This window comes from Zalophus californianus, chromosome 1 (genome assembly GCF_009762305.2).
Source record: "Zalophus californianus isolate mZalCal1 chromosome 1, mZalCal1.pri.v2, whole genome shotgun sequence".
Taxonomy (NCBI): Eukaryota; Metazoa; Chordata; class Mammalia; order Carnivora; family Otariidae; genus Zalophus; species Zalophus californianus.
The window spans coordinates 145,428,955-145,438,582 of NC_045595.1; the positions used below are offsets into that span (position 1 = coordinate 145,428,955).

Consider the following 9,628-nt stretch of genomic DNA (forward strand, 5'->3'; position numbering starts at 1 on the left):
CAAGAGAGAATTTCAAGCAGACTTCACGCTGAGGATGGAGCCTGATGCGGGGCTTGATCAAAGGACCCTGAGATCAGGACCTGAGCCAAAACCAAGAGTCAGGCACGCTTGACTGACTGAGCCACCCAGGCAGCCCCCAGCGGGCATCTTAACACTTTTCATGTGTGTGTTTAGCTTAAGCTCTAGTTTTTGCCCCTCTTACAAATAAACTCAGGATAACTCCATCACAATCACACCCAAGGTTGGCTTCACCCTCTGCCAGTCACCTGAGGCCAATGCCACCTTGGGCTTGGGCTACAGGAAACAAGATTAAAAACAATAAAAACAAAAAAATAATGCCCATTGGCATCAGGGAACATGAATGAACCATAAAAAAGACCAAGACTGAGAACTGGAGACTTACACATTTATAGTCCCTACTGGTAATATTTTCATCACATTCAGCCACTGGATATAAAGTAGATTAAGTATCCAGTTTTGGTCTCAAGTCCTCACAGACATAGAAGACTGCCTCAAGAACCAGCACTAGGTCTTCAAGTTATTACCCTCACCCTGCATATGTTTCTATGTTAAATCTGTAATATCAGTTTAGATTAAAATTGGGACCCTGGATCCATATTTACCCTTTTAAGTACCTCTACTTGAAACACAGCAATTTTTAAAACCTCAGAATTAGGGTATTTCAGACACAAAAATAAATTTAGAGACTCGGTGACTTGGCTTTTCATCTAAGACACATATCATATGTTTCCCTAGACTCAAATTCATGGACTATGTATTTGTTAACATGGTTTGTCTGTTTGCTTTAATTATTTAAGTAATCTCTGCACCCAATGTGGGGCTCGAACTCATGACCCCAAGATCAAGAGTCACATGCTCTACCAACTAAGCCAGCTGGGCACCCTTTAACATGTTTTTTTTTTTTTTTAAAGATTTTATTTATTCATTTGACAGAGAGAGACACAGTGAGAGAGGGAACACTAGCAGGGGGAGTGGGGGAGGGAGAAGAAGGCTTCCACTAAGCAGGGAGCCCGATGCAGGGCTCGATCCCAGGACCCTGGGACCATGACCCAAGCTGAAGGCAGACGCCTAATGACTGAGCCACCCAGGCGCCCCAATACGTTTTTTTTTTAATCAGCAAGTTTAAGAATGCCCTTTGTCATCTAGTTGTTGAAAGGTAACATACCATAAATAGGGTCACTTTTAGAAAATAATTGGGCATCCTCCTCTGGAGGATTTGTAAAGTAGGGTCCATTGTCTACTAATAACACAGAATAGAAATACTAAAGCATTGAGGGGGTTATTGAAGAATAATTTGAGAATAAGTGTATCTCCCTAAAGAGAATGTTCAACTCTGCCTGATGGCCTATTACCTTGGTAATTCTGAAAATATTACACATATATATATATGACTTTTCCAGTGTAAGAAAAGTACATATGAAGCACTATTACCACCTAATCAGTTGATCCTTTCCAGGAATCTACCATATTCTTTAAATCAGTGGCACATTACAACTAAACCAAGAAAACGGGACTAAAAATTCAAGGACAAGCTTAAATACTGAAAGCCTCTAGGTAAATTAGGTGTTTATAGGAAATTAGAGACCTTTAGAGCCCAGTTCTCAAACTGTATTCCACTGGAAGCTGACAAATGATACAAAGTGGTTGTGCATACCAGGATGGAGGAAGGGGTTTCAAAAAAAAAAAAAAGCAATCTGTATATAGTGCACTGGGTTTATAAGCCAAAACAAAAGCAAAATTGTCTTAAATTGGAATTTTTCCATGGTTTATGAAAGCTTGGCATAAAAGCCTACTAAAAAACTGATGTACAAAGTGATATAACCTTTATATACTTAGGCCAAAAAACAAACCTAAGCAATATTCAGTAAGAAACTTTATTGTAAAATCTAATACTTTCATCAAAGAGCTTTAGGAAGTTTTAATGCATAGGAAACTACAAAAACAGAATTATACTGAGCTACTGACTTACAGGACTTATCTTCTGAGCTCAACGTGGTACAAAACCTGAAAGAGTACTACTGATTCAAGTAAAGTTATTTGTTAAGGGCATTACACTTCGTCTCGGAGCTTGTTCATAAACTAATATGTAAAACCTGCTCTACATCTGGGTTTTCAAACATGAGTATCACCTGAGAAGCTATTTAAAAACCACAAATACCCAGGTCACACATCAGATCTACTGAGGTAGTGCCCAGGCACCCAGAGTTTTGTATTAATTCCCCAAATGATTCCAATGCCCACCCAGGTTTTGGAACCACTGGATTAGATGACCCTCAAAGGTCCCTTTTGTGTCCACGAGTTAAAATTCCCAATTGACAATTCTGTATCAAAGGAATTGGAGATTGCACTTGGCTACATTATGCATAGCAGCCATCATCATGTTCCACTGAGGAAAGGAAAGCATCCTTAATTTGTCTGACCAAGCAATTGTAAGAACAGGTGCTACTCACTCAAATCACTTGACTGCATATCCACTCCCTCCTCCCCAAACACTCTAACTTAGGGTCTATTAAACTTCAGAGTGGTGTTATGTTTTACTCTCTCCAATACAGAGAAGGGCAGCTCCTCAGATTAACTCATAACCATAATATCCAGCCACTCAAAGGGTCAAGTTCTTGTATTTATTCTTTGCACATTTTCAATTAGCATGAAGTGTTAATTGAACTCTGTTAGAAGCACAGTGCAGGGGTCCTCAGAAATATGTGCAAAGAATTCCTTCTAAAGCGGGCCAAGGTGTAAATGAAGCCCCTCCAGCTTTTCTTCCTAGAAAGGGTCCACTGGGCAAAACCATCTTGAGGAAGAAGCAAAACTGATTTCGCTTCTTCCTCATATACGAATAATGTTTTATCAATAAACATGAGCCATCTGGGCGGCTAGGAGAGTCTGACCTCTTCCTAATGCTGCCCAACCCAAAGCAGAGCCTGCAGTTAGGTTCTATCCACACAACCCTCCTCCATACCAAGCTTAGTTATTCCGCGTAAAATACATAATTAGGAACCTACCATTAACTGTCCAGGATATTCTTAAATCCAAAACATTTAAAAATGACTGATGTTCTGCTTTTTTTTTCCACTTCATTCTCCCAATTTATATAGGCATAAGAAAGCGCCCCTTTACGTGTGGTTAAAAATGTCGAAGTATCTAGCACGAGATTAAAACCACTACCAAATGGCAGGCTAAGATTTTTAACTCAGCTCTTCCGACTCTTAAATCCCTCATTTCCCACATCCTCTCCGCGTCCCTCTTCCCCCAACAGAGTGGCCCAGCGCAACGGGGGTTGATATTGCATGGTAGAGACAGAAAAACAGAAAGCATGATAGAAAACAAGCTTCCCACCACCCTAGTGTTTAACTGTGCCATACCCATTCACTACAACAAGGTCCCAGGAGTGCGGGGCGAAGGAATCAAAGGCAGGAAGGAAGTCGAACGGTCGGAACAAATATAAACCCTTGGCTTCCAAAACGCCAGCAGCGGGAGGACCTCTAACAGCAGCTCCTCCTTTCAAATCTTTCCCTGGCCTCAGGAGGAGAGGCCGGGGGCGCTAGCTTTGCTTCTGCGTCCTACAGCTCAGACTGGGGAGAAAAAGGGGAGCAGAGCGGTGCCTCGGGACGAGCTCCCTGCACGCCCCCAGAAAAGCACAGCAGCGCCCAGGGAGAAATTTGCTGCCTCCGGTTCGAGCGTGGGGGGAGGGCAGCGCTTGAGGCCTCCAGGCCGGGCTGCTGAGCTGGCGCGCACTGGCGCGGGAATGGCCAGCTAGCCCGGTCCGTAACTCATTCCGATTTGACACCCGGGCTCCTGCTTACCTACGTCCCTCGCTGCCGGCACCTGCCGCACCGCGGGTCGAGATACTGCGGCAGCTCAGCCTGCGGCCCCGCCTTCGCCACTTCTAGGGAACCCCCGTCACTGAGGAGGTGCCTGGCCTGCACGCAGCCGCCACAACCACCGAGCTTCCTTTGGAGCCACCGCCGGCGCTCACTTATAGCGTCACCTCCTTCCGTGCCCTTCCGCCTTAGCCCCGCCCGGGCATCGTGAGGGGAGCGGAAAAGAGAGTGCAGTCCGGCTGCTGGGGCGTGGCTCCGCCTTCCCTCCGCTTCCGGCGGCCGGCTTCCCCACCCCCCGGGGTCTCCGTCCGGCGCGCCCGGCTCGCTCGACTGGTCTCTTACCCGCGTCTCCGTCCTGGCGTGGGAGATTGGTGGAAACGGAGACCTAGAAATTGCAGAGTCTCGACAGGGCGGACTTGAGACTTCTGTTCAGCCGCCTCTCAACTTTTTAACCCCAAAAGGGCTAAGGCCGACCACAGCCACTATATGGTCGCTCACTCCGCTGATGCCTTTTCCCTTTTGCCAAAAGCGAAAGGGCACCCTCCTGCACTGGATGCGCTTTGAAGCCTGGCCCAGGCTTTTCTTTTCCGGTTTTCCTGGAGGACAGAGCCCGGTCTTATTCTCGTTGTAGTCCCAGCACCAAACAGTGACAAGTGCTTACTTAGCAGGTCTGTGCAGTAGAACTGTTAATTTCTTTCTCATGAGAGAGGAAAGTGGCTTCAGCCTGATATGTTGAAGCGCACTATTCATTCAACACACGTTTTTTGAGCGTAAACACGAAGTACTCTTTCTCTTGCAAACCCTCAGTCTACTTGTGGGGAGTCATAAATAGATAATTAGAATACAATGTCTTGACAGAAAATAGATTTATAGTGGAAGATGAATTCAATTTTGGGCGTTCGATTTGGAATAGAAGGGAGATGAGTACAATTGAGTATCAAGGGTGGGGTGCTTTGGAGCGTTGCGCCCCAGGTAGGAAACCCTCAGCCATTGTCTCTTCAACTATAGTTTTTGCTTCATTCTCTGTCTCCTTTCCTCTGGGATTCCAGCTATATATGTAAGATTCTTTGACCTTAATCATCATGTGTTTTAATACTTTGTACCAGCTTGTTTTTTTTTAATTGATGCTTCAGTTTGAACATTTTCTATTGTCCCATCTTTGAGTTTCCTAATTCTTCTGTGATCCTCAGTCATCTGTCAAATCTATACACTGAGTTCTTAATTTTTTAATACTGTATTTTCAGTTTTTTGATTTTTTAATAAATTTTAGATTCCAGTTATTGAAAGTCTCCATTTGTTCACTTTGTTAATCATTTATTCTGTTTTATCATAGTTTGGGGGGTTTTTTGTTTGTTTGTTTTCCCCTCAGTCCTTGTTTGCTAACCTCAACATTTTGGTCATCTGTTGGTCTGGTTCAGTGGTTCATTATTCTCTCTTGCTTATCCGTCACGTTTTCCTGCCACTTCACATGTTTGGTAATGTTTTCTTAGGTGCCAGACAGTGTGTGTAAAAGAATTACAGAGCCACCACGTTATCATCTACCAGCGAGGATTCCCCCCTTCCCTCTGTTAGGTTGATAGAGGGGCAGGTCATCGCACTCTAATCAGGGATTGAGATGAGTCTCGGCAAGACCGCCCTCTTAGACTCACCCTACCTCTAGTTCTTCCCTCAGGGGCAGCCCAAGCTTTTGATAGAAAATCTCTCTCTCCTCAGCCCTGAAAGACTACAGTGTTTCCAGTTCATTCCTCTAGGGCTTTGAGCTTAGCTCTTTAGCTTCCAACCAATTCTGCTTCAAAATATGAGAAATGTCAGGGGCCCTGGGTGCCTTGATTTCAGCTCAGGTCATGATCTCGGGGTCATGGGATCGAGCTCCCTGCTGGGCGTGGAGACTGCTTAAGATTCTCTTGGGGGCGCCTGGGTGGCTCAGTCGGTTAAGCGTCTGCCTTCGGCTCAGGCCATGATCTCAGGGTCCTGGGATCGAGCCCCGCATCGGGCTCTCTTCTCAGTGGGGAGCCTGCTTCTCCCTCTCCCTCTGCCTGCCGCTCTGCCTACTTGTGCGCGCTCTCTCTCAAAAAAAAAAAAAAATTAAACTTTTTAAAAAGATGAGAAATGTCTTGAGGGAGAGATTAGCCTTGTAATTGAGGAGACCATGTCCCTCTAACAGGGTATGGTTTCCTAAGCACCATGATTTTTTAAAAGTTTTGACTCAGGGACAGCTGGGTGGCTCAGTCGGCGAGCATCCAACTCTTGGTTATAGCTCAGGTCATGATCTCAGGGTCGTGGGATCGCGCCCTGTGTCAGGCTCCATGCTCAGCATGGGGTCTGCTTGGGATTCTCTCCCTTTCCCCTTTACCCCTCTCCACACTTATGCGCGCATGCTCTCTCTCTCTCTCTCAAAAGTAAATTAATTAATTAAAAGAAAAGTCTTTAAAGTTTTGGCTCAGTTCCACAGGACTTCCAAGCAGTTCTCAAACTCAGAAAATGCCCCACATGGAAAACCAGTCATGCACTGGGGCTCTTCTGCTTTCCAGTCGGTCCTGGTAGCCTGCTGAAAGTTCCTCGGGTTTTCTTTGCCCCCATTAGATTTCCTCTGTCTAGGTTAAGACTGATCCTCAGCCTGTACCTTAAATCAGCAAATGTTTCCAGGAAAAACGAAAAACAAACCAGCTAGTGATTATCAATTCACCTTAGAAGGGCTTTCCCCTCTCTGAAATTTTTGTTTACCTAAAATTAAGTAACAAGTCCTTACTTCACAGCTCTCCGATATATTTTAAACTATGATATTTTTAACTTATTATGCACTTCTTTAAGTTGTTGAAGCAGGAACACTGTCCTCCTACTACATCCTATTCAGAAGGAAAAGTCACTTGTAAAACTCCATTGTATAGTGTGGATTAAATGGTACCTTCTGTTTATAACCATAATTCTCACATTTCTTTAGACTTAGACATTTATTTAAATTTATTCCTCACTACAAAACCTTTTCTCCATAGTTTTTCCATCTATGAATTGTTGACTTAAATTTGTCCTCTAGGAGATTTTTTTTTAGGAGTTTTTATTTTTTTATTTAAATTCAATTTAGTTAACATATACGGTATTTTAATTTCAGGGGTAGAATTTAGTGATTCATCAGTTGCATATAACACCCAGTGCTCATTACATCAAGTGCCCTCCCTAATGCCCATCACCCAATTATCCCTTCCCCCCACCCACTTCCCCTCCAGCAACCTTAAGTTTGTTCCCTGTAGTTAAGAGTCTCTTATGGTTTGCCTTCCTCTCTGTTTTCATCTTATTTTTCCTTCCCTTTCCTTATGTTCATCTGTTTTGTTTCATAAATTCCACATATGAGTGAAATCATATGTTGTTAGTCTTTATCTGACAGTTTTTTTTTTTTTTAATAAGTAACCATAATTTAGTCATCTGCCTTTGGCTCAGGTCATGATCTCAGGGTCATGGGATCAAGCCCTGCCTTAGGATCCCTGCTCAGCAAGCAGTCTGCCCCTCCTTCTCCCTCTCCCGTTCCCTGCTGCTCATGCCCTCTCTCTCTCTAATAAATAAATAAAATCTTAAAAAAAATAAAGTGCTATTGTTTTATCTCTTACATGTACATCTATGATTGACTTGGAATTGATGTTTGCATATAGTGTAAGGTTGTCCATCTTCATTCTTTTGCATGTGGATATTCAGTTGTTCCAGTGCCATGTGTTGACAAGAGTGTTCTTTCCCTTAATTGTCTTGGCTCCCTTGTCAAAAATCAACTGGCCACAAATGTGAAGATTGGTTTTTGGCCTCTAAATTTTATCCCATTGATCTTATGTCTATTTTTATGCCATTACCACACTTTATTGATTACTGTTCCTTTTGTATATTGTTCTTGCATCCTGAAACTTTGCTGAACTCATTTATTCTAATATTTTTGTATTTGTGTGAATTCCTCACGATTTTCTTCTTATAAGATCATGTCATCTGAGAATGGACATGGTTTTACTTCTATCCGTAGATGCATTTTATTTCTTTTTCTTTCATAATAACCCTGGCTAGAACATCTAGTACAAAGTTGAATAGAAGTGGCAAGAATGGACATTGGCTTGTTCCTGATCCTAAAGGGAAAATATTCAGTCTTTCACCATTAAGTATGATGTAAGTTGTGGGTTTTGTAAATGGTTTTATCAGGCTGAGGAAGTTCCTTTTTCTGTTCCTAGATTTTTTAGTGTTTTTGGCATGAAGGGGGATGTTGAATTTTGTCAAAGGTTTTTTTCTGCATCTCTTACAATGATTATGTGGTTTTATTACATTGGTCTATTAATATTTATGTATTTGATTGATTTTTATATTAGACCAACCTGATGTTTTTCTAGGAATTTGCCCATTTCATCTAGGTTATTTAATTTGTTGGCATACAATTGTTCATGGTATTCCCTTATAATTTTTATTTCTATAAGGACAGTAGTATGTCCTTTCTTTAATTTCTTTTTTTTTTTAAGATTTTATTTATTTATTTGAGAGACAGAATGAGAGAGAGAGAGCACATGAGAGGGGGGAAGGTCAGAGGGAGAAGCAGACTCCCCGCTGAGCAGGGATCCCGATGCGGGACTTGATCCCGGGACTCCAGGATCATGACCTGAGCTGAAGGCAGTTGCCCAACCAACTGAGCCACCCAGGCGCCCTGTCCTTTCTTTAATTTCTGATTCTACTAGTTTTAATCTTTCTTTTTTTTTTCCCTTGGTCATTCTACAAAGAGATTTGTCAATTTTGTTAATCTTTTCAAGGAACCAACTTTTAGTTTTGTTGACTTTCTCTATCGTTCTATTCTCTAGTTCATTTATTTCTGTTCTCATCTTTATCATTTATTTTCTGCTTGCTTAGGGTTTAGTTGTCTCTTTTTCTACTTTCTTAAGATGGAAGGTTAGGTTATTGATTTGAGATCTTTTAAAACAAAATATGGGCATTGGGTGGCTCAGTCGGTTAAGTGTCTGACTCATGCTTTCGGCTCAGGTCATGACCTCAGGGTCATGAGATCCAGCCCCTGCAACAGGCTCAGTGTGGAGCCTTCCTAAGATTCTCTCTCTCCCTTTCCCTCTGTCCCTCCCCATACTCTCTCACAGGTGCATGTGTGCTCTCTAAAAAAATTTTAAATAAATAAATAAATATAAAATATTGCCATTGGGGCATTTCACTGGCTCAGTTGGAAGAGCATGTAACTCTTATTCTTAGGGTTGTGAAATCGAGCCCCACACTGGAGTTAGTGATTATTAAAAAAATAATAATAAATGAACTTAAAAAAAATATATATATATAGGGGCACTGGGTGGCTCAGTCAGTTAAGTGTCTGCCTTCAGCTCAGGTCGTGATCCCAGAGACCCAGGATCAAGCCCCTCTTCAGGCTTCCTGCTTGGCGGGGAATCTGCTTTTCCCTCTCCCTCTGCTCCTCTCCCTGCTCATGCTCTCTCTCTCACTCTCCCTCTCAAATAAATAGATAAAATATATTTTTTTAATTATATATATATAAATATATGTATAGGCGCCTGGGTGGCTCAGTCAGTTAAGTGTCTGCCTTCGGCTTGGGTCATGATCCCAGGGTCTTGGGATCGAGCCCCATGTCGGGCTCTCTGCTCAGCCAGGAGCCTGCTTTTCCCTCTCCCTCTGCTTGCCACTCCCCCTGCTTGTGCATGCTCTCTGTCAAATAAATAAAATCTTAAAATATATATATACATATATATATATAGCCATTTACAGCTAATATATTTCCCTCTAAACATGGTGTTAGTTATGTACTGTAAGTTTTG

General features: G+C 42.6%; 1 protein-coding gene across 6 annotated transcripts in view; it reads right to left on the reverse strand.

Annotated features, from left to right (window-relative positions):
- Positions 1-3,983, reverse strand: part of SENP5 (SUMO specific peptidase 5) — a 53,265-nt gene extending 49,282 nt beyond the window's left edge. For all 6 annotated transcript variants that reach the window (XM_027586503.1, XM_027586501.1, XM_027586499.1 and 3 more), the window contains exon 1: positions 3,825-3,983. The gene's annotated coding sequence lies outside the window, so the exon portion shown is untranslated. The remainder of the gene's footprint in view (positions 1-3,824) is intronic.
- Between the last annotated feature and the right edge of the window lie 5,645 nt (positions 3,984-9,628).